Raw genomic sequence first — 26,100 nt, forward strand, 5'->3', positions numbered from 1 at the left:
TTAATGCAAAGAATCCTATCACAGTCGTTATGCTGTAAGTGGGCAGTTCTTTCACTTACTCCCCAAACTGGAGCTATAAATCTATGCTATACAACTTTTGTTTCTTATAGAGGTGAATTGCTTTGTTCGTCAGGCTGCACCAGGAGATGATGTTGGTGAAGTCTGGAACATCAGAGCTGCACAAAAGGGAGATGAAAAAGTACTGTCGGTCAGCTACAGTATACCAGCCACACGAGATTTGGCCGAAGGCTTATAGAGAGGCTACCAGGCTACCAGTTATCTCATAAACCCCCCACCACCCTTGCCCGGATTTGCTTAAAAATATGGCATCACTGATGCAATTAAAAAGACTGTATAAGATTCTTATGGGAAGAATGAATGATGAATTGGGTACAATGTTTGTCGTCTAGTTTGTGTTTCCTTTAGGTGAAGATATATAGCATACTTTTGACCAATTGGGAGGAATTTATTAATTGCAAATGATGGAAATTACGGTTCCTTTGCCTTTTTTCAGTAAGCTGGTCATTTTGAACACACACTGAATGAAATAAACACTACCATTTTTTGGAAAGAGCATTCTTAAATGGACGTTCAAGCCAATGGACACTTATGCGGAAGTGTAATTTCAACGGGTATATCAAGCAATCACTGGATGCCATAAATGTCCATATTATGCTGTTGTATTGTTCTATTTGTCTAAACTTGGTACAAAAATGTCAAGTGTGACATATACTTTAATCCTTGTTCTGTATCTGATATAATGGCATGATGGGTGAGGCTAAATAAAGAAAACTTTATTATGCAATATCATGCAACTTTTTTATTTTGTTCCTTCAGAGATGATAGCCTGTTTGATCCCCGTCTTATTTCATATTTGACTTTAGTTCACTTTGTTTTAACACATTAACTTAAACATGGTATGGCCTACTCAATATTTTGAGATTAGGTTTTTTTTCTGTATTTATTACAAGACACATCTCCAATATACAGTAGCTGTAACTCTGCTCCCTTGTGGTGAAGACACTGAATTGTTTTACACATTGAAAAAAATACCCAGGTATAAATATAGAGGAATTAAATTAATTTGAAATTATGATAAAGGCTGTATAGACCTACTGTACCAATCATAGTTTAAAAACTGTTGACACTCTTGTTTGTGTTATTTTTGGTTGTGGATGTTGGGATAGTCCATTCCTCATACTTTTTGCTGATTCATAACAGACAAAATGTGAAAGATAAAACTATTAAATAATTTCTAAATAACCAAAGAAATTCAACTCAACAACAGTACAAATCACTTGTGTGCCAGTTTACAATTTATAAAATAATTCAGAAAGTTTTATAAATGTTTTTTTTGAGTATAATGATCCAGTTTTCCTTTTAGTAGGAATCATCTTGTAAACCCACTAAATAACACTGTATCTGTAAAGTGTTTCTTTATTTTGGCTTGTAACTAACGCTTTGAAATGTGAACACACCAGATGCTGAATGTTCAAAGTGGAAAGTTCCTCTGATGTATCCGTCTACTTGTTTTTATTTTTTTGAGTACTTACCTAACAACATTTTGGGGACAAATGTGTACCTCTTTTCTAAAAACAAAATATAGTTAGTTTATGATATAGGTATACAGTAATATACTGGATATATAAAACTATATTCTATAGGTAGTTTAAGAGTTTATATATACAGTAGGTAGAAAACTGCCTCATGCCTTGCAAAAAGGTACAATGTATTTGATGTTTATGAATGAATTTTCCTATTTCAGCGATCTAGCTAGTTTAGTGATGAGGTGTCTGTGATGTCCTGTATATGATTTAGAACATGAAATGTTCAAAGTACACTTTTAAAAGGTTAAAAATTAGGAGTGAGAAGAGGTTAAAAGTTCCCCACATTCAGAAAACTGACAGAAGGAAGAGTAAGGGTCACTATAAATCAAACAACACAGTGTGTCTGTAACAATAATAATGACTTGCCTGATGAGAAAATTATACTGAATATGACTTTTATAGAGTCATTCAGAGTAGATCTAAACATTTTAACATTTAAAACTGACAGTTATCATCATCACGCCTTCAAAAACTGAATATTTTTGAAAATGTATTTCTCTGTAGGCAACTTACTATTGAACATCTCCACTTCCGTTGCCCAAGAAAGTGTAATAGTGACGTGACATACAGCCAAGTATGGTGACCCATACTCAGAATTTGTGCTCTGCATTTAACCCATCCAAAGTGCATACACACAGCAGTGAACACACACACACACACTGTGAACACACACCTGGAGCAGTGGGCAGCCATTTATGCTGCGGCGCCCGGGGAACAGTTAGGGTTCAGTGCCTTGCTCAAGGACACCTCAGTCATGGTATTGCTGGTCTCGAGACTCGAACCCACAACATTAGGGTTAGGAGTCAAACTCTCTCAGGAAAGTCGTGGTCTAGTGGTTAGAGAGTCAAGTGTCACTCTAGATGATGTAGTGTAGTAGTGTTACTGTTATGATCATCATAACACTAGCCTATTACAAAAATATGATGGAAACTATAAATTTGGTTCGAATGACAATTATACTAATCTATGCTTTTCTGAACTGTGTAATTAAAAATCAAAATACGTAGCCTAAAAAACACTGACAAAGAAAACAAAATTGTGGATTTACACTTTACTCTAAACCCACATTTACTGAGATAAAACCATTGTCATAGGTTTCCCATGTGATCTAGCCTTGATCTTCTATATGATTATTAGGATGATAGACTGATTTATAGAGAACGCACTCACTGATTGAATTAACATATTAGCTAGAGTAATAGTCAATTTGATTAATGTTACTTTATTCTTTGGAATAAAATATGCTGTATGATAAAGAAAACAAAACTTAGGCTAAAATGTATTATATACTGTAGGCTACTTGTGTCTCAGAAAACTATACAACAGATTTCACTAATAAGCCTAGCCCTAAATGATTTATTAGGCCAATACTCATCTCACGTCACGAGGATATCTCCGGGGGCTCCACGAAGTATCTTGTCAACTATTTATACTCTGGATAGTCTGACCAGAGTTACGTAAAATGGAAGCAAAACCAAACTGGCACACTTAATGCATACGAGGATGAGGCGATATGATCTAATTTCAGCTGTTCAGGGCACTAGGGTTTCTTGATTCTTTGGGGTGTCGCATTACCAACCGTTACCCGAACTTTTTGGCTTTAATCGTCGCTTGCCTTGGAGTGGAAAGTTCCCAACCGAGAAACCGCCCCTCCTACCACTAAGATCTATGATAGCAAACATGTACAAATTGACAAGAGGTCAACTAAGATTCCTTCACACTCTTCAGGATCCTGCACAGCTGAAAATGACCAACGGCGTGGAGCGACTATTCGAGGACCAACTTGGACACTTAACAGGTACCCATTTGTTCCCGAAAAGTGTTTTATGGCGATCACATAAAAACTGTTGATATCTTACTTCGTGTCATCGTTATCGCATGAAAGATGCAGATTTCTTATTAAGATGGTGGCCATTTGATAAATACCCAAAGCTCGCATGCGCTCTTAGTGTAAAAGTAGGCTATTAGAAACATGACGTAAAAAGAATAGCCTCTCCAGTCCTGTACAATGTAAAAAAAAAATATATATATTATATATACAGTATATATATATATATATATATATATATATATTATATATATATATATATATATATATCTATTTATACATGTGTGTGTGTGTGTGTGTGTGTGTGTGTTCGTAATGTTAAGTAAAAAAAAAAAAAACCCTGAGGGTTACCTTGCTACATAGGATATTTTATTTTAAAAGATTACCAAGCTTTAAAAAAAAAAAAAAAAAAGAAAAATTAGATATATATATATATATATATAATATATATATATATATATATATATTATATATATATATATATATATAAAAGAAAAAAGTTATGCTTATACATTGTCTTAGGTTGAAGGATAAACTATATCATTTTTATGAAAAATATTGCACAATATGTTAAACAGGATTTCTATCTGTAAATATTTGGAAGACTGTAAAATTCACTGACACTACAATGTAGAAATGCGAACAAACTTCAATTGCCTGCACATGCCATATTAGTAAAATATTAGTCCTTTTTCTTAAAAATTTATTGTTTTGACCTGCTTACAGACATCAATGATAGTTTATTTAAAAATGTATATTCAGTGATGTGGGCTTTTCGTCATTAACTAACTTTCATTGATCCTTTCTTTCCTGATTCAGGTTTCAGGCATGTCTTTACTTTGCTGCTATTTTCCAGGCATCTCTTGTGGAATACATTTACCTGGCCTCGGTTTTCTAGTTGAAACACCTAAATTTCTTTGTGACTCTCTCAAAAATATCACAGACGTTCTATATAGGAATCACTCATCGACATCGCTGGCAGATATATGGACTTCACTACAAGCCAGGTGATGGACCAGTGGTTGTACAGACAGCTGGAGGAGAACAGTGGGAACTTAGTCCTTGTTTAAAAGCTCTGCGACTTGATGCCATCAATTTTCAATACGATTTTTTTTGGGAACAAGACTGTGGAGTCATGTGGTGACTTTTGTCTATGATCACAGCGAGGTTGAGCAGAGCATCGTAACAGACGGGGACCTGGTGTGCGATAAGGAATGGCTCGGCCAAGCTTGCACAGCCAACTTTTATGCTGGGAGTTTTGATTGGAGCATTGGTGTTTGGGGACATTGCAGACAGGGTAAATTGTCTATTGCATTCGTCTCCACAAACAACCACTTAATTGCATATCAAAAACACATCTCAAATGTATTCAGATAAATCAATGAAGAAAAGAACAGATACATTTCATCAGTAAAAAATGTAATAGTTTAATATGGTATGAATTCAGTGAATAAAAGTACTTTAGGGGTTGAAATAGGCTTGCAAGAACATAGGGTAAGTCAGCACAAACAGCACTGAATAGTTATTTAGGACAAAAAAAGCATATTTGTTATACAACAGCATGGTTAGGCAACTAATTAAGGGATTTATCCAGTTAAGTCCAAGAAATGGATTTTCAATGTATTATTACACAGTAGTTGTTGACAGATCAATGCACATTAAATCATGATTATGGAGTGTGACAAGACAAGTGAACTCTAGATGCTGTGGCCACATTATACCTAAATATGGCAAGATGGTTTACAATGGGCAAATACTGGATTCTGCAAACAAGATTAACTAAGAGCACTGAGAAAGCTGTTCAGGATGTGAGAAATGCAGACACTGCCATTGCTGCACATAAACAGGATATCACAGGTCCACATTCCATGAAGACAGAATGACTGTTCATTTCCATTATAGACAGCAGAGAAACTGGAGCAACTAATATGTGTTTGTACATGTTTATCATCAGATTGGTCATGGTTGTACAACTTAAGAAGAGATTATTTTTGTTCTGAGAGTGTTTATCCCATATACTGGGTTTAACAACTAAATGAATGCATAGGAATGGAATCAAATAGCATGGCCAAGGGTGAAGTCATGCTGGTGTACATAAGTGAGCCATTTGCATGCAAAAAAACAAACAAACAAAAATGCCAGTGGTTTGCTTTAACAAGACAGTTACCCTGTTTGTCCTTAGAAAGCTGTTCACACATAAATATCAAATTGTAAATAGAAAATCTTTCTACCATGAAATGGCAATTGACTGAATGATACAACAGATAAAACTCTTTTCATGCTTCAGTTGATTTAAAAAGCAAAAGTTAATTATTATATTATATTTATATAGCTATTTGTCTATGGCTGCATACATATTTCTGTAGGTAACTGAAAACATTTACAATGTGTATATTTTTGCTTTTCCTTTTTCCAGAATTGGCAGGACGCCCCATTTTGATGGCTACCAGCTTGTGCCAGTTTATTTTTTGGGGTCACTGTTGCATTCACAGGGAACTACTACCTCTTTGTGTTGATGCGTTTCCTTCTTTCAATGGTAAGTGGATTGGTCCATATTCTGAATATTTTAGAGCTGTCAAATCGATTAATCACGATTAATTGCATCCAAAATTTAAAGCTTGTGTTTACATGATATATGCATTTTTAAATACACAAACATACATGTATAAGAAATGTTTTACATATATATGATTTAGATTATATATAAATATACAGTGCATTATATTCTTCTTAAAGCTGCAGTCCGTAACTTTTTTTGGTTTAAAATGATAACTTTTTGAGCAAGTAGATAGCCAGCCAGTGCTCAAAACTATCTCCTTACATTAGTCTAGTAGGCTATATCGCATGTGAGGATGCTGCAGGTGGGTGGACGAATTTATAGCCTTTTCACACAGCAGCTGGAATAATTAAACTGATCATATGAGGCAGATTGATGTGTTAATGAAACATGTAAATGATATATTCCAGTTTAATTGTGCATTTGATTGTAAATACTTGAGATTACACAAGATTTGTTTTTCAAAGAGATTTGTATTTGGAACATGAATTTGCATTTTGGGTTAAAAGAAAAATGTCTTCATATAAAATTCGAATGGTATGACTATTAGAGATTAGACTGTACAGAAATTAAATCTACAGGTATCGGTAATACACACTATATACACATAGTCAGGTAGCGCTGATTTTGTTAACATTTACAATCTTAGAAACAAAGTATAACAATAATAATTAGCTTAGTTTGATGTGATATGAGCTATGCGGTTGATTTAATTACCATTGGTATCGCTATTTATTGTAATTCTTTTTTCCCCTCAGTTGGTCAGAACAAAAGTGGCAGACATATCCGGTGAAAATTCTTGGGTCATACGGTACTTCCAAGATGTAGAATCTTGATTCCTAACTAAGTACAGTATCCACACTGGGTGCGGTGACTGACAGCCACACATTCTCCTAAAAACATTGGATTAATCTGTGCTGAGGAGCCATTTGCCGATGCACAACCCACATAAAGATGATAATTATGAAAATAACTGGAATTGCAGGTTTCAAAACAGATATGACTGCAGCTTTAAATGTATACATGTATGTGTGTGGGTTTATGTATACATATATACACAGTGCACACACATATCATATAAACACAAACCTTTATTTTGGATGCGATTAATCGATTTGACAGCCCTAGATCATTAACATTCATACACATACTTAAATAGGCTGTTTGTGTCTCAAGTGAATACTTTGCAGTAAGTTACAGTCTGAGGGCTGGTGATGTAGCTATTTAAAGCTGTTTAATGTCTTTCTCCTTTATTTTACTCACCCTACATCTTTTACTTCTTTAGCTGTTGTATTTTAGTTTTAAATCAAAGCTGCTAATCACATCTGAGAAGCTTCAGACATCTACAGCTGAAACAATAAAAAATATGCTGAAAATTAAATACAACAAAGCAATTTAACACTTTAAAAATAATTTCCCATTATAACTGAAAAGTGTAGTTAAATGTAAAAAAAAAAAGAACAACATCCACAAAGTAAAAACAACAACAACAACAACAACAACAACAACAAAAAAACGGTTCTCTTCTTTACTTAGTTTTCAGGAGGCAGAAATATATAAATTTGTAAACGTGTCAACTGCATGGGGGAACAGGTGTCTGACATTAATAAAGCATGTCAGCTTATGATTCATAATTACTGATTAGCTGTGCCTGATTACGATTGCCAAAAGGGGATAGATTGCTAATGCATTTAACCACAATGTTTGATAAAATAATTTAAAGATCTACCCTTGGAGGTGGGGTGGGGGTTTTAGTGAAAGAAAAGAGAAAAAAATTTCAGGAAAGCAAATCATTCATTCACTGCTTCCATCTGACTCTCTCTGCTCATTTATTTTAATCATTGTTCATTTCTAATAACCCTTTCTTTGTGTGTGTGTGTGTGTGTGTGTGTGTGTGGGTGTGTATTTGCAGGTGTCGAGCGGGTATCTGGTTGTAGTCTTTGTGTATGTAACAGAGTTTACAGGAATTAAAGTGCGCACATGGACCTCTATGCATGTGCATGCAGCCTTTGCTGTGGGCATCATGGTAGTGGCTTTAGTGGGGTACCTTGTTCGTGTCTGGTGGATCTACCAGATCATCCTCACCCTCAGTACCTCTCCGTTCTTGCTCTACTGCTGGAAGTTTCCAGAAACACCTTTCTACCTAATGGCTAAAGGCCGGTACAAGGAGACCCAGGAGCTGCTGGACACTATGGCTTACTTCAATGGCCTGCCACCCACCCTTAAGGTAGACTCGCACTGACAACACATGGAAACTGTTCCTGCCATGAATAATACCCTTGTCAGAATATGCTTTCCTACCATGACCTTAAATTATGAGACACTAGCTGGGTTTCCATCACCCTGTTTTATTGAGCATTTTGAAGTATCGCATCAGAATCGAGTGATGGAAATGCTGAATTTCGAATAAAAATGCCATAATTCACAAAAAATGTTTTTACGCTCGCTTGAGGTGGTTTTTCACTTGTGCGAAAAAGGGTTAATGTGAATAATGGAAGATGGAAAAGCATTTTGCGAATAAATTCCTCAAAGCACATCAAAAATGTCATGTGCCTTAGCGTATTGGACGGTAAATCCTGACTTACCAGAGGACCGATCTTTTTCCACAGCATCTGAAATGTTGTTATATGGTCATTCAGAAGTCTGTCATCAAAGTATTTCTGTATAACTGCCTCCCAGAACTGTTAAATGACCGCGTTCCCAAACAGCAGCATCCACCTCCCAAAGCAATAACCGCATTCATTGTGTTCGTCTGCTCATTCTGAGGTGCAAGTAGTTTATTATAAAGGAAAATTATTATATTCAGTAGCTTCTCCTACTTTTCTTAGTGATGTATGGTGCCAGTTTATCAGGAAGTAAGGATTTTGTTTTCTTTTACTCATTGGATGGAAATGGTGCTTGTTCACAAATGTTTTGTACCATATTCCAATTTTGCACATAAGTTAAATTCACAACTTTGGATGGAAACCCGGCTATAGTAGTTCCATACTTGGATTGATGAAAAAGCTATACTAAACACCAAAATAAGGGAAATGGAAAGAAAAGTGACATGCAAAAAATTAAAGAGGTACCATAAATTGAAATGCAAATTAAATAGAAGCATCTTAAAAAAGTAATTGCTGCCAAAAATCTGTTGCAAACATTTGCAAGGACATATTTTTCACACAAAAAATTACAAAACTTGGATCAGTATGGAAATGCTGTGAGACACTGTAAACATCATATTAGAATATTCTAAGTGCTTATTTAAATGATAAGAAGAACAGTTTTGAAAAGTCATGGATTTGGGAAAAAGTGGTCTTGTTAATGGCTTTTGTATTCTTTGAATCCTTTAAACCTTAGGTGTCAGAGCTAAATGATGAATGTGATGGAGAACTGTTGAATGACAATAAACAGGAAGATGGAAGAGCAATGCAAGTTGAGAAGAGGCTAAGCATCCTGGACATGTTTGGAAGCTTGAAAATGGCTGGTCGCAGCGCCACATGCTGGGCTATCTGGTTCATCGGAAGCTTGGGATACTATGTCTTCAGCCTGGGGTCTGTCAACCTTGGAGGAAATCAGTATATCAATCTCTTCCTGGCTGGTAATGGACTGATGTGTGAATGTTTGCATGTGCTAGCATTTTTTCTCAAGAAGGTTTTGATGCTTTAAATGAAACAGGTCACCTCCTCTCCCCAAAAAAATCTCTCATTGTTTGTTCATGACTTCTTTTTTCCATTACATAAAAGATGACAAATTAAAAAACTAGCTTTTTTAAAAAACAGAAAGCTTTAAAAAATAAATAAATAAATAAATTATTTACAAAAGAAAAAAAATAAGTTGCTACTCAAGAGATACAAAAAAACCAGCAAATACATGCCTTACGTACTGCATTGTTTGAATTGGAGCATTTCTGCTGAGCTATATGCAGTTTAGTTTCAGTAGTATAGAAGTTAACAGCACTCAAGCTAACTATCTGTTATTTGACTGTTATTAGGTGCTGTTGAGGTTCCGTCATACTTGATTGGCTGCATTGCAATGGATCGGGTCGGCAGAAGAAGACATGTGCCCCGGCTCTGCTGCTTGGTGGAGTAGCTTGCATGCTCATTATTGTGGTTCCCCAGGTATGAAATCATGTCTGTGTGAATCCATGTGATATACACTATATACATACTGCGATATGGCATTACACCGTTAAAGTTACAATGAAATGGAAGTAGTGTTAAATCTTTTCTTCCATATTATAATGTAAATCTGAGTGTAATGGATTATGGAAAAAAGTAGGACAGGGACTTGGTTCTATTCATCGGTTGTTGATTGGATATTTAGATCTGGGTGTTGTACTCAACATTGAAAGCAGGTGAACATAAGCTTTCAGGGACTGAGTTTAGGGTTCTAAGTCCTGCACTGTTAAATATGTTTGGTATTTAGGAATCAAAACAAACCTAATTCTGTGTCTCTTATACATACAGTATAAGGTGAAGGAATAAGGAAGCAAAAAAAATGTATTTAGTTTCCATGGCAAAGCCACAAAATTTAAAAACTAGCCTTTCAAAATCATAACAAATTGTAGAAAACATTAATCTGGGCAAACTTGTAAATTTAAGTTGGTTTGACAGGTGTAGAACCAAATTGCTTCATTATCATTACCTCTGGAAAAAGAACTAAGTGATTACTAAAATGAATGATTAACCTTGGCAAGAGTGAACATGTGTTTGTGTTCATGTTTGCCTTTCACATGGTAACTGGGGCAGCTGCTTGCATCAGAGCCTCTCGTTCTGTTTTTGATGAACCCTTTTGCACACACTTTCTTAGTGCTTTTAACACATTAACTACATTTTATGCAATTTGAATTCATCTTCTGATTAAGTTTTGAAGACACACAAGTATGTATGTAAAGCGACTGGTCACGGCATGCACATCCCACCTCATATACCAAAAAAGTGCCCATGTAATTATTGCAACAAATGACTAGAAGCTGTGTTGGTATACCAACAAGGTTTTAAAAGCACCATTTCTTCTATTTAGAGGATGGGAATGCAGTGAAAAAGCTTGTGTAGATGATATCCCCGTACTTCGATTTTCTTTAGTTTAATTCCTACTGTATGGTCCCTAGACACACTCACAAGTGACATGATACAGACAGAGTTGAACCTCATGTGACTCTCTAGTAGGATCTGTGGTATTACAATACTTTTAAGAACTCGGGCTACTTTGGGACACACAGTTCTGCCAAAAACAATATTGTTGTTCCTTTTCTTGTGGGATTGGCCAGAGAATTCACAGTGGTGCATGTCTCAACAAGCCCCAAACCTTACTGTGTGTGTCAAATCGACTGTCCAACTTGTCTCGCTTGCATTTAATAATTAATAACAAGCTATATGTTACAGATTGCTTCAATGCAGATATCCATATGGTGTTATTGCTGGTGTCACAAGATCTGTGTTCAACCATCTGGGAATGTGAATTATTTTTACATGCAAAATCTTTTGAATATGTGAGGCATGGAAGTCATGTCAGTATGTTTTTCACTCTATACGCTGTAGTTGGTGTTAAGTGTCAACTAGACCACTTTCCCTCATGGTCAGTGCCAAATTTCAGTTTAACTTAAAATAAATGGCAGTTCATCAGTGTCATGGCAGCCTGTTGAATTATAGATCTGCAGGTGTCTCCTCGGCTTCTTGAGACTAATACATGTATGCACAAGCCCAGTATGTCAGTCTAGCATGGTTGTTAAATTTCTATTGGATGAAAGGTTATAAAGTTATAAGTGTTTCAGATGCTTCTTCACTAAATGTAATGCTTACACTAAACTGAATCAGAATCAGTACATACACTGCTTTTAGCCATTTATCATCGCAAGAATTTGCAATAATTATATATGAAAAGATGAACTTAATAAAATGTTGCACGCAGTGACAAGTGACTGTCTTTATGAGCGAGTCACTGAACCCCTCAACCATTTTGTTCCAAACACTGGCTGCATCTGAATTCCCATACTCGCAGAGTGGGTCCTTGTTTTGAATAAGTAATTACTTTGCAACCAGAAAAAAAAGTATTCTATATAGAATCTCTTTTATGTCATTCACAAACCATGAGGCCATGAGAAAGGAAGTCCAAAGAAGTTGGTAATTTAGGGAACTTTTCGACTACTGTTTTATATTTTGTGAATTTGGACATACTATTTTCACTTACTGGTTACTGCCTACTATATTTAGGAAAGTATGCATACTTGGATACAGCCACTAATTCATTCAGAAAAAAAAGTCTATGAGTTTATGAATCAAAACGCCACTACTGTGTGTTGCCCAGAAATCTGCAAAAATTAATTCTAGTATGACTTCAAGTTACTCAATATTACTCTGCTGTTCAGTGAATTGTATAAATGAATCAAAATTGTGATGTCTGTCTGAATTTCAACATGCTGTATTAGGAGCAACAGCCCTCTTTATACACAGATTAAAAAATACATACAGGTCATCAAAGGGAGCAGTATTACTTCAAAGAAATGAAGGGGATGTCATTTATGAAATAAATGGAGCACATTTCTTAGCCTCCAAACTACGGTGGGCCAGTAGACTACAGGCAACACAACTAAATCACCACAAACACAACACGTAGGACTAATTTCATTGTCTTGTGCTAATGTTTGTTGCGTTGTGACTTGTTCTCGTTGTGTTGTGGCTTGTTTCTCTTGTTGTGCACTATTGGGCCACCATACCAAACAGTCTTGGTTACCAGCAGGTCACTGAAAGCACAGGGTAAGAAGAATGTTTTAGTGGGTTGATATTCCATCAGGATCACCTCACCCCTCATAACTAATAGCTACACTGCTGACACACTGAAATGGCCAAGTGTGGTGCATGAGTACAGCCATCGTTGCTCCAAAATCTATAAATAGACCTGTCATCTAAGTGACTGTTTATACATATGACAGCTGGCGGCGTCTGAGAGGGGGTTAAAGGGGACATGTCTTGGGGACGTTTAGACTTGTGTCTGATCCCGAATTTAAGGAAGCCCTACTATGGCCTGCTACTGGCAAAAACTCTCCAAACAGCTGATGGCTGAAACATTGTTGCTGATAGATATAGTTTCACTCAGTGTTTTCTCTCTTTTTGTTTCAGGATATTGAGATATTGGCTATAGTCCTGAGTATGACAGGGAAATTCGCTATCGCCATTGCCATTTGGTCTGATTTACTTGTACACCTGTGAGCTTTACCCCACAATCATCAGGTATGTTTTATTCTAATACTCTATATGTAGCCATCCACACTAAAGACTAGAGTACACTAAACAAATGTTTTAAATCTAGACAGATTTTAAAATGATAGTTGTCATACACTTGCTGACTTTGTGAATGCACACAGAGAAAAACTGGGCATCATACACTGAACGACTGAGGATCACATACTACCAGATGTTCAAGTCTGAACACAAAAAAACTCATGTAGAAACACTTTGTTGTTAGGAAATACATTATAAAGATAACAATATATGTTCTAAAATTGGCTCAAATACATTTGAGATCCCCCATGGATACATTCATAGTCTAAAGCTAAAACGATTGCAACACAATATCATAACTGGACTTGACTTAACTGCACCAAAGTAAGTTACTAATTTTCAATCTCCCTGCTGTGGTCTGCTTCACTTTTATCCAGTACCGTTAAATTAATTTGACAATATATTTAATGTTCTAATACATTATATATATATAAATCTAGAAACAACCTATTTCATCAATTTCTTTACTGATCATATCTGAAGTTGACTGGAAGAGCATTACATACATGCATGTTATCTATAGTGATTTAATAACACTGTATCTGGTCCAACAGGTCCCTGGCTGTTGGCAGTGGTAGTATGATGTGTCGGGTGGGAAGTGTGGTGGCTCCCTTCTGTGTTTACCTTGCTGACGTCTGGATCTATCTGCCTCAGGTAACAGCACTCAATTGATCATAGTACAGTGTGGTCTAGAACTGAAGCATGATACAACATGATATATATTTGCTGGACTGAACAATGCTAAGGTAGCTTATGCTCTCTATTATTCTGTAGCTCATTGTGGGAATTCTGGCCTTCATTATCGGGATCCTGACCATGTTTCTGCCAGAAACTCTGGGACAGCCCCTCACCTCGACTTTAGAAGGAGCTGAAGCTCTAGGCTCCAAGCCCAACATGAAGAATGCTGCAGTGGATGCACAAGAGATGAACCAAACTATCAAAGCCTAAATCCATATTAACCTAGGATTCCTCAAAGTGCCTCTACTGACTAAGAACACTACATACTCCAAATATACAAGTCTGAATGAGACATCAGGTGTTTCTGACAAGTGTGATACTAGACAGGCATTTGTGGGTAGATGTGTTCTGCGTGTGAGAGTTTGTTAGTGAAATTTGGATAATTACTTAAAACATTTTGGTTTATTTGATTGTGAATATTTTAATATTTTGTAATTGTTCTGAAAATCTTAATTTTAACAAAGCGCTTGCAAGGCAGGACCTCATTTATCTAAACCATTAAGTATTATATTTTTGCATTTCAGCCAAAAACCGCTTATGCACAGATTCTTGCTGTCACACTGGGGAAATTTCAGCTACATTGGGTGCAAAAAGTTCCATTTTCTATTGTCAATAGTGTAGCAATGTATGAATCACAGTTAACACAGAAGTCACTTTCAAACCAAGAATCTGTGACCAAATTGAAACCGTTGTGCAATCTGTGTGGATTCCTATTGAAATGACTGGGATTTCTCCAGCAAAAACTCACAGAAGAGGAGTAAATGTGTCCCTGGACCACAAAACCAGTCATAAGTCACACAGGTATATTTGTAGCAAAAACCAAAAATACATTGTATGGGTCAAAATTATCGATTTTCTTTTATGCCCAAAAATCATTAGGATATTAAGTAAAGCTCATGTTCCATGAAGATATTTTGTGAATTTCCTACTGTAAAAATATCAAAACTTAATTTTTGATTAGTAATATGCATTGCCCAGTACTTCATTTGGGCAATTTTAAAGGCAATTTTCTCAATATTTTGATTTTCTTTCACCCTCAGATTCCAGATTTTCAAATAGTTGTATCTCATCCAAATATTGTCCTACTATCCTAACAATAATGTATAACTCTTAATTGACCCTTATGACTGGTTTTTGTAGTCCAAGGTCCTTTAGTTTTGGTGTTTGCTCACTTTACAGTTTTTTATGATATTCATGTTGGATTAAAAACATCTAACAAAATCTTTTTGTGTTTCCTAAATAGGCTTTACAATTTGCTAATTTTAGCAATAGTTTTTGCAAATATATTTCATATAGCAATGTGAACATCATAATTGATGCACTAATGTGTAATGGACCTTAAACACCATTTATCTACTTTACCTGACAGTATTAGCAAGAACACTGCCTTCAGCTACACTGGAAGAAGGAAACACTTGTTCATTATCAGTTAACGGTTGTGATAAGTTTCTATGCATGATTCATTGAAAGAAAGACCTTGTTAGTTGAAGCTGTTTTTTTTATACAACTGCATCTCAGGGTTTAGCTCCAGATTTATCAGTGTTGTTCATAGTAAACTGTGACTGTACTTTATAATACTTCAGAACTTTGTTATTCTGGGTGCTTTTGTATTATTTTGTTTTTTGATATTTCATCATTTTTATCTTATTGTACTGTATTTTACCTCATTTTGCATGACATGAGGAATGTAATGCTGAAGAGTTTAAAATAGTATTATCTACTAAAAATGCTTGTAAAGTCTTGATTTTGTGTAATACAGCTATTTTTCTCTTCATAGACTTTACAATTTTCTTCAGGCTTATGAATTTATTGTGTGTTTTTGGACCAAAGAAGCAGGGATAGTAGAGTCTTGCTGTAGTCATGTGCAGTTGTCATAGCAACATGTTTGTCTAAAGTATGTCATATATTAATAAATATGACATCATGTCTAAATTAGACCTGTTTTATTAAAATAATTACAGTGGCTATAAATATTGGTGATTTAAGCAGGTACTAAATGTCCTTTTCCTGTGCTGTTCACCTTTCATTATCTAATGAGAAGAATCTACTCATGGAAAAGGTGGGAAATATTTTCCAGGTTAGTGGGTGTAAGGCAGGCGTCTCTCATTCGCTGTGACAGAGGGGAGGAGGCCCAGGACAAGCTGTGCACTGCCAGCCCTTACTAAAAAAAAAAAAAAAAAAAAAGTCAAATAAATAAATAGCCTAACAGTCTATTGTTGAAGTCAGAGGTTCTCAGTGTACAAAAAGGAAATTTTGTGAGTTATTCATTTACTTATTGCCCCTACTGGACAAATTCACATGAACACCTTTTTGTTTTTTGTGTATATTGGGGAGTACTATTGTCAGCATGAGCATATTTCACAAAATTAATGTCTATTGTGATTAGAACAGTCCAAGCAGGCCTACTTTACACATACTAAAAAACAAATTAAAGTGTTAACTTATTATGGTACAGGCATTCTGCATTTCCTTCTTCTGCCTACTGTACCTAACAGTGATTTTTTTTACAGGAGTAAAAAACTGGGCTTTTTTTAAAATGCAAATTACTATCATCCCACTTATTCAAAAGCTACTGAAAAAACTTTTTAAAAACTGCCAGGGGGACATGTTGTTCCCTACTTGTGCATGTGAGGTTTGAGTTATCAGTGCTGGCAAAAATAGAACACAAATAGAAATGATCTCTTGTGGACAGGGCCAGCTGGACACTGCACTTTGACCCTGCTTTGATACCCAGCTAAGCACAACAGCTTGCCCACACCAACTTGCCCACACCAATGCAAACACAGACACCTATTTCAGAACAAACCTTAGAGACAGAGATCAAACCAACCTAAACTGATACCTTTAACACTCACCAGGATTAAAACGCTTGAGATTAAGAACAATTTAAGGTTGTGTGTGTGTGTGTGTGTGTGTGTGTGTGTGTGTGTGTGTGTGTGTGTGTGTGTGTGTGTGTTGTCCTTAGTACTTGAATTTTATAAATAAGGAAATTATTGAATGTAACAGAAAATACAACAGCTGAACCTTTGCAGCAAAACCATTCTGTTTACATGCGCTGCGGTATAAATGCCATGGAAATTGAAACCATTACAGCTGGGGGTTTCCTGAAGCAAGGGCTCCCACTTCTGTTGAACTTGGGGAAATACTCCTTGGCTTACTACAGTACATCGATGCAGACCGCTCCTAAAGCTTTTTAGAGTATCTGCTTATCTTTTGCATATAGTTTACTGACCAATTAAAGGTTGTTATGACAAATGTCAATTAACTTTCATTAACATTCAAGATGCTTTTTTTTTAATTGAAAAATGAATCTTTGTACGTAAATACTTATGTGGTATCAGGCCATAAAAGCTGCATGACATACCGAAATCAAAATGATAAAAATGTTTTGAAATAGTATTAGATGAAGTATAATGTAGCATGTCACAATACTGACACGGCTGAAATGTTATGTCAACTACCCAGATGTCAAGGACCACCATCACCACATCTCAACCCAAAGGACAATATGGCCAGAGGCATTAGCACACTCTACTTGACAGATTTAAAAAAAAAATATATATATATATATATATATATATATATATATATATATATATATATATATATATATATTCCCTTGCTACAGCCATTTTTTATGTAAAAGCACACAAAAATAATATTCCTAACACCTTACAGATATCACTGAAATAACGTTAGATGTCTTGAGATTTGTCACACACAGAACTGAAATCTGTAAACAGCAAAACAACATCCACAACAGCATGATCTACACTACTACATTGTATGTACTGTGCGTAGAAGGTTGTAGCAACGGTTCTTATTTACTACTTATTTCATATTAATATCTTTCTCTCGTGTATCAATGCATCATACAGTATGGGGGAAAGTCAATATACTCAAGTGATATCTTCTACCTCTGTCATTTTGAGAGTTACTCTCTCTCTCTCACACTCACTCACTCACACACACCACACACACACACACACACACACACACACACACACACACACACACACACACACACACACAGCTGGTGTAATCAGAAAATACTTAGACATTTAAAACTATGAAGAAGAGCTATTCTGTTGCTTACCTTCACTTTGAGTGATCAAAAAGCCCTTCATGTTTATCCAAACGGACAGGATCTGGAAGGACAGTGGACTCCTAAATTGATTACGGTATCAGGCCTTTCCCCAGTTTCTCTATATGCTTTGTAACTTAAGTGTCCAGAAAAAAGATTTTATGCCGCCATTTTAAAATGGCCATATCCTGCCATTTCTAAAATAAGGCCACAGCACTGATCTATAATATAGAACATCATATATAGATCAGTGGGCCACAGGCGTGTTTATTACTGGCAGGTACTGTTATTTTGATTAATCTTAGTGACTCGATACTTTTGAATCAGTTTCACCAAAAAGATTCATTTATGCAAGTGATGCATCCTTACGCCAGTAGGTGGTGACAAGTAAACGTATTATGAGTGCATCATTGAATCATTATTCACTCACTCAATAAAATCAAAGCATCGAGAAGCACATAAAGCTTTTTTTATTATTTTGTCAGGTGCTAGCAAGTGACTTTTATTATATTTCGCTCGCTTGTTCTGTGACGTCCGTATCACTCACTGGCCGAGTCATTCAATAAAGGGGAATGTTCGTTAAGAAGGTCCACTGCACTCACAGCCAACACTAGAATGCTATTTTTGCTCGGGCTTGTCGGTCTTTTGTAGGCGAGAAACCAGTCACGCGCTTCAGTGAATGAAATACGTAAGGAATAATTGATGACGGGGCCGTAGAAATTATTAGAAAAATAATGCACCCGAGGTGGTGATGCGGCCACGACGCGAAGCAATTATTCCGCTTATACTACGGTTACCACACCTCAATACATCGATTCGATGATTTATTTAAAGGGATTCGTCCGGTTTTTGTACTTGAATCGCTATTGTGAGTAGGACTATTTCTTCCGCATCTCATCCAATGGCTCTTTTGCTAGTACCAAAACGTCGTTTTAAACTGGTAACGGAGGCTTGAGACGTTGATAGCATTCTAATGCAGTTATTAGAAAGAGAGAGGAGAGAGAGATTGCGTGAATTAGGCGAACGTACCTCTGTGCGTCTCTAAACAGCGCTGTTATTACAATTGCTAGTGAGAAATGTCATGTGTAGCCTTTTAAGTTGCTACACTGTATAGGCTAACTAATAAAATCGTCAGGGCAGCGCTGACAACACATTTTTGTGCAAACTGCGTGAACCGTTATTATAGTTTTTACTATGCGAAGTTGATATTGAACTCCAATGCGGTCAAGAGAGCCTGCCTGGAACACGTTCGCCGTGGCGTGCGTTTCCCAAAATAATTGCACACCTCAGAACGTTCGTCAGCCAATCAGATTCAAGCATTCAACGGCCCCGTAGAATGATGTAAATTAATCTATGAAATTAATCAAGTAAATGAACAAGGATTCTAGAGAATGTTCTATTATGCTTTGAATGGGCTCACGGACGGAACACCCTGTTTGAAATCATTAGTAAACAATATTATATCGATAATATAAAATAACTAATATATTATTGGGGCTTTAAACTGCCATAAAAGGAAGTTAGTAAAACAATGTAAATAATTTAGTTACCATAAAATAAGACCTAGCATTTTGTAACCATAATAATATAGTAATATAATAAGAAATAATATAACAAGAAAATATAACAGACTAAGAAATATTTCCAATATAGCACACTATAGCGTGAGAAGAAGGTTCTACAAACAACAACAACTGCTGTTAAAATGCTTTTATTTTGAGAGGTTTCCCAGTAAAGGTGCAGTTAATTCTTTAATGTTATACCACTTCAATTAGTTTTGGTATCCAGAAGAGTCCACTCCAGCTGTCCTTATAAGTAACATTTTTAAGTATCAGAGGCTTTAATATCTTGCCAGCTGTTAGATGTCACAAAAAAAATATATATATATAGATCTGCTCTTTTTTTTCCTGAGATTTGTACATGGAATGCAATCATCAGAAGTAGTAATACTGTACATAAATTACACAATATAAAAAATCCACATTGAACCCAAAACATGTACATACTACCTATATACCTTAACTAGCAAGTTTTAAATGGGAAATGTTTTAAATCTATGAGAGCTTGTAGCTATAGCATCTATTTAGTCATGAATTAATCATTCATTTCACTTTACCAGCATAGTTCAAACAAAACGTCCCGGTCAAGCTGATCTGTAAACAATGCAAGTGGACCATTCTTCAATTAAAACACACTACAGGAACCTAATGGATAGGTGCTGATCTGAGGAACGCATGTTGATGATTTAGAAAAATTATATATATATATATATATATATATATATATATAATATATATATATCTATATATATATATATATATATATATATAAATTGGTTTAAAATGCAATGTACAAACTTATGCTTTCACATTCAAGAATATTTTTGTCCTGTGTTGTCAGTTGTTTTTTCCTTGTTTTTCAATGTGTGACAGTTTTATTGATCATGAGTATATTCATTTTACCTCCAAATAATCATTTAGTTTAATATAACTGTCTTCTTGTTTTAGCTTGTGATCCTGCCCAAAATATTAGGCATTGACAGATGAATAGGGTATAAAACATTGTCACAGTCAACCACTGGTGAACTTTGAACAGATTACCTCTAACTAGCAAGGTATTGTTTGATATCCCAGTAGTTTTATATTATACACTGTAAAGAAATCTAGGATGGGATAAAATTGTATTGCTGCTAACAAAAACATTACAAATTTACATTTTCGTGTGAACTATTATTTGTGTACCAAATCGAAACTTAAGGGCCCAATTTTTAAAACCGCAACGACTGAACACAACAGATGAGACACTGACAAAGCGAGAAAATGTTTAACATCCACATCAAACAGTTCAGATGAACAGTGTGCTGCATGTGACATCTACCGTGCATTCAAAAGTTTTAGATTCATTGTACAACACCTTACATGTACAATATAAAATGATCCTTTCAAAAAAGATTAGAACTGAAATTCTGGCACAGAGTTGCAGCAGGTTTCTGGAACCAGAAGAGGAAGCGAGTGAGGATGAGATGATGAGATCTGATTCGTTTATGGTGATTACAGCAACGGCTCCTAGGCTTAATGCAGTAATCCTTGGCACTTTGAAGGTTTGGCACTTTGTTGTGTTCCTTACTCGCCTCCATAGCATAGTCTGAATGTGTTCATGTGTGAAAGTCTGTGTTGATGTGTGAGTCTGAGATCACCCAGGTACCAAGTTTTTACAGAAGTAGTGCCCTAAAATCAGACTTCTACAGTATCTTATTCTGCTATATACCGCCCAATTAGTTAGCCCTCAATTCTGATAATCTGCCAATATCCCTGTAAATCCAATCTTCAATCATCCTCACCAAGACAATGACCATAACCAACTCAAGTTTCATAAACACGTGAACAAAATCCTTTTGCCAAAATGTTGGGTTCCTTAAATAATTATTCAGATGCTTCTGGTGACCCCCTTCTCCTCTTGAGAGTGTCTTGAAGGGCCATGCCCCATTAAAAACAGGGGTTACACACCCAATGTTTTAACCTGGGACTTTTTGACTCTACCTCCTGACTGGACATAGACCGTCAAGCTTATGAGATATCTGCCATGCCTACTCCTCAGGGCTGAACCAACCACATGTTGGCATCTTCTTGCCCCACGATGGGCGTCCCAGGCTTCTTCTTCCTCTGTCTTCTTCCTCCTCCTCCTCAAAAGGCTCATGGGTCCTGAGTGGCAGCTCAGCGAGAAAATTCAGGCTCATGAGCAGAGTTCTGGGAGGTGGACTTGAGGCCGATCTTCTTCTTGGTGAGATGGGAACTGGGTCACGAATGAAGTTGTAAAAGTCATACTCATACTTCTCCTTTGGTAAAGCACCTGTAGGGCCTCTAGAGTGGGCATGTGCTTCTTCACTGTGCCTGTAAGGTTCCCCATCTTCCAAAAATTCTGCAGAGAAATCAGATTTACAAAGCTATGAGCCACAGAGAAAGCTACAATGTGCAATTCAAGACAGATAAAAATAATTTGGAACATGCTTCACTTATTATTGATTTAAAGTCGGTGTGCAAAATGACGTTTACAAAATGTTCCCAGAAGATAAATGAAAGAGTGTTACAATTATTTTTCTTTATCTGAATCTCTGGATGCGCATATTCATTTGCATTGACATTTATTTAGGGTTTTCTTTACTTTTTATTTAATTTCCCACAAGATTTCAAAGTATTTGAATAAAACACCACCTGGACTCTTGTAGATGGTTAGGACATCACTGAAGTAGTGAGGTAGGAGTCTCTCCAGAAGGAGCAACACATCCTCCAACTCTTCCAGAATTCCCACAAGTAGGAAGTTGTCTATAACGTTTTGTTTGGCCCTCTCCACAGCCCAAACACCCGGCTCCCTGAGGCGGACCAAAAACATTATTTGACAAGAAAACATACAAAGATTTCAGCTTGCTTAACCGAAGAGATTTTAAAAGCATTTATTTGTGAAAACTGCACAAGACCTTGTGGAATAGTCCATCCAAAAAATGAAAATTCTGCCATCATTTACTCAACCACATAAGGATGAGTAAATGATGACATTTTACAATTCAATCGGTAGTCGAAAGAACCCAAAACTGCTTGGTTACCAAAATTACTTCAAAAGATCCTTTCAACAGCTTTTTTTGATTTCCATTTTATTTTTTGCACAAAAGTCAATGAGAACCTAAATATTCTTCAAAATATCTTTGTCAGAATATATTTGGAAGAAAATCATACAGGTTTAGAACGACTTGAGAGTGAGTAAACAATGACAATTTATATTTTTTGGAAGAAATATCCTTTTAGGCTTGTGAAAATGCAGAACTGGAAGAAAATCTGCATGATTTCAAAACAGCTGTTTAATTCTACAGTATAATCATCAATAAGATAACAATAAGCATGTGTACAAGTTTAGTGAAAGCCGTTAAAAAAAGTGATTATTTTTGGTTTGAAAGCATTTCAGCCATCATCAACATTAATGCCCAAAGAGTGATGGGTCATAATTACCTGCACTGAGGGTGTTGTCCACAAAAGTATGGAACGATGTAGAAGAGACGTGGGTTAGAGCACTCTGGGTAGTTCTCCATGATGCAAACATTAATGTCCTGCAGTGGAGAGAAAAGGGGAAATGTGTCAGACAGACAGATCCTACAGCCAAAAAGAAAGCAGCACATAGAACACATTGAATCAAAATCACAGGACACACGACATTTTTCAATGGATTATATGCTTTTAATATTGTATAACTGTACCACCAATCTCTTCTACTGAACACAAGGGGCACCACTTACACAAGCAATGGACCACAGTCTTTAGAAAAGTCATAATGGCTTGTCTCACAATAGACGCTTCCAAAAACATGGACTAGGGCACAAAGCATTAACAGAAACAAAGTTTTATCACTTTATCTGATCCAAAGCTTTAATTACACTGGGGAAGTTTAGATGGGACAATAGTAAAAGGCAATCCACCCACACTTAAAACACACAACAGGAGAGGCCTACAAAACCCAGTGTATATTGTTTTCCTTTTTATGTAACAAAACGAAAACAGACTAGTCAAAGAAGGCAAGAGATCAAAACATCATTTCTCCCTCTCACCCTTGTTTAATTACCAAGACTACAAGACATTAAGTCCTCGAGAAACAACATGGATAAGAATTAAAATATTATTTGGAAAAACAGAGAAAGGAAAGATGTGAAAGAAAATGACAATATGTGATTTCTTCAAAACAACGCAGCCCAACAATTGCTATAATGATACTTGTTGAAAATTAAAAGAAGAGATGACATGCTGCCAAAGAACATGGTCAAGATAGCACTTCTTGGAAAAGAGGGCGATTTGTCAAGTTAACAGCCTTGTCCTTTAACTTGTGCACAAGAGAGGTTAAGTAAAGACCACTAGCCACGGGCTCCAGACTCCACGCACCATCCTTCCCTTTCATGAGCCCCAGGTGGGTGCCTAAGAGCTGGGGGGAATCACATGCAAGCTGTGGGGTCTTGAAGAAAAAGAGTGGTCATGCTGGCAGGGTAGAAAAACATACTCAGAGTTATTTCAGCATTAATCTTTCATAGCAGAATGCCCTTTACACATGACAGGTATGAGCTGATACGTGAGCATTATTTCTCTGCCCTTTATTAAACCCTAATTCAGGAAATGAAAAGGTCCACTAAAGTTGACACACATTTGCTGCTTTTCAATAGATCTACTTGGATTACAGTACATCAATATCCTGACCATTAAAAGGCATGAATATTTTTCAATTAACAGTCAGATTTTGATTATTAATGTTTCTGATGGTTTCTTCTCAGTTTTGACTGACCTTTTGAGACTAAAATGGTGGGTGATTTATACACTCAAACTGCAGACCTGATCATGTTGAGAATTTTGCTCATTTGAAGCTGGTTTTCATTTTGAGATTTTTTTTGAACATAAGTCAACTGGCATTTTTTCACTGTCCCCCTCCCAAATTCTGTAGTGTCACTTTCCAAAATACTTTGCATTCCAAATGTTTGAGTGCTTTATTTTTTATTATAACCATTTAAACTGTGGGTGTAATGTGGCCACATATTAAAAGCAAATTCATAAAATATATGTCCAGGATACATTTCACCCCTAAAACAAAGAACCATTATGAAAAGGTTTTGGGCTTTTTGGACATCATGTTCTTAGGTGTTCAACTTACAAAAACTACTAACTGCAATATGTTTTAATATTATATATATTTATTCTCTTATTTGTCAAAAATTCAAAAACACAACATTCAAAAATGTGTAATGGTTATAAATGGGTTTCATATTAATCTGCCGGAATGGCTTGCATGTATGATAGTCAGCGGAAGTGAGAAAATCAATTTACTTTTGTTTATTACTTTTGAAATATGGATATTTTTCCTTAAAAAAAAAAAAACGCATGGATTCTCTACAGAGGGACTTTATTCACCCCCCGGAGCCGTGTGAGGGACGTTTTATTATGGATTTGCGCACTTTATTTCACGTCTTCTGGACTGTTGACAAAAAGCACCCCCGCTTACCCCCATTGTAAGGCTTGGAGGGGCCAGGACAATTTTTAATATAACTCCAACTGGAACATAACTCCGACTCCGACGGAACATTTTACACCTAGGATGCCTCGAGGGTGAGTACATCACAGGCTATAATTTTTTAATTTTTGGGTGAACTAACCCTTTAATTGTGGTTGTGAACTAGAGCAAAGAGAGCAGATTGCGGTGTTTAACTCGCTTTCGCTGTACTATGAACGTGTTTCATTTGTTGACAATATCAAGCTAATGCATTGGCGATTCCTTCAAAGCAGTGAAGCTCCGGGAGGGCCAGTTCCTTTAACAATACTCACTCTGTGTGTATCTGAATAGAGCCGAAAAGCCAAGAGCGCATCAATGTCCTTTCATCCGCCATCCCAACTCCGCCCCAACAGAGACGCATACAAACTCTGACCGATATGCACTTTGAACACACACAAGCTATTGCTGAAAACAAAAACAGGTTATGTTCTATTTGGGCTTCCGTTGGACTTTTTTGGAATATAAAAAGGGAAAGGATTTAAGAACAGAAAGCCAGATGGCCAAAAGGGCAAATGTCTACAGAGAACAAATGGAACAGAAATGTCATCCTCTAACAGATCACACAATTACACAGCAACTTAGAGAACAACCTACTCAATCCCTGAAGAGATAATGATGCCTTAAAGCTGCACCAGGCTTTGAAAAACCAACAATTAAAAGCAAATTCAATGAGGATGAAGATACTGTTTGGTGGAGGGGAGTAAAGAGGAGAGTATAAAAAGAAAGAAAGTCTGTTTATATATACAGTATATGAAATTTACTTACAAAGTTACAGCAAATGGCTAGTGTGCTTCTGGCAAACGTCCCGAGCAGTAAAAGCGGGCAGTCTTTTCACACACAGTCTCTTTCTCTCTCTAAAGAGGGACCCACTTCAGCTCAGGTGACACACTTATTTGGCCTTGTGTTCTTAATTCAGTCCCAAGGTGGCCATTTCACTAAGCACCCTA

At 36.3% G+C, this 26,100-nt stretch overlaps 2 pseudogenes; one reads left to right on the forward strand and one right to left on the reverse strand.

The window, feature by feature from the left end:
- The first annotated feature begins 29 nt into the window (after positions 1 to 29).
- Positions 30 to 14,864, forward strand: LOC122140958 (annotated as a pseudogene).
- A 6,808-nt stretch (positions 14,865 to 21,672) lies between these two features.
- The window catches only part of LOC109070798, a 54,201-nt pseudogene continuing 49,773 nt past the window's right edge, over positions 21,673 to 26,100 (reverse strand).

The sequence above is a fragment of the Cyprinus carpio genome, chromosome B20 (genome assembly GCF_018340385.1).
Source record: "Cyprinus carpio isolate SPL01 chromosome B20, ASM1834038v1, whole genome shotgun sequence".
Classification (NCBI taxonomy): Eukaryota; Metazoa; Chordata; class Actinopteri; order Cypriniformes; family Cyprinidae; genus Cyprinus; species Cyprinus carpio.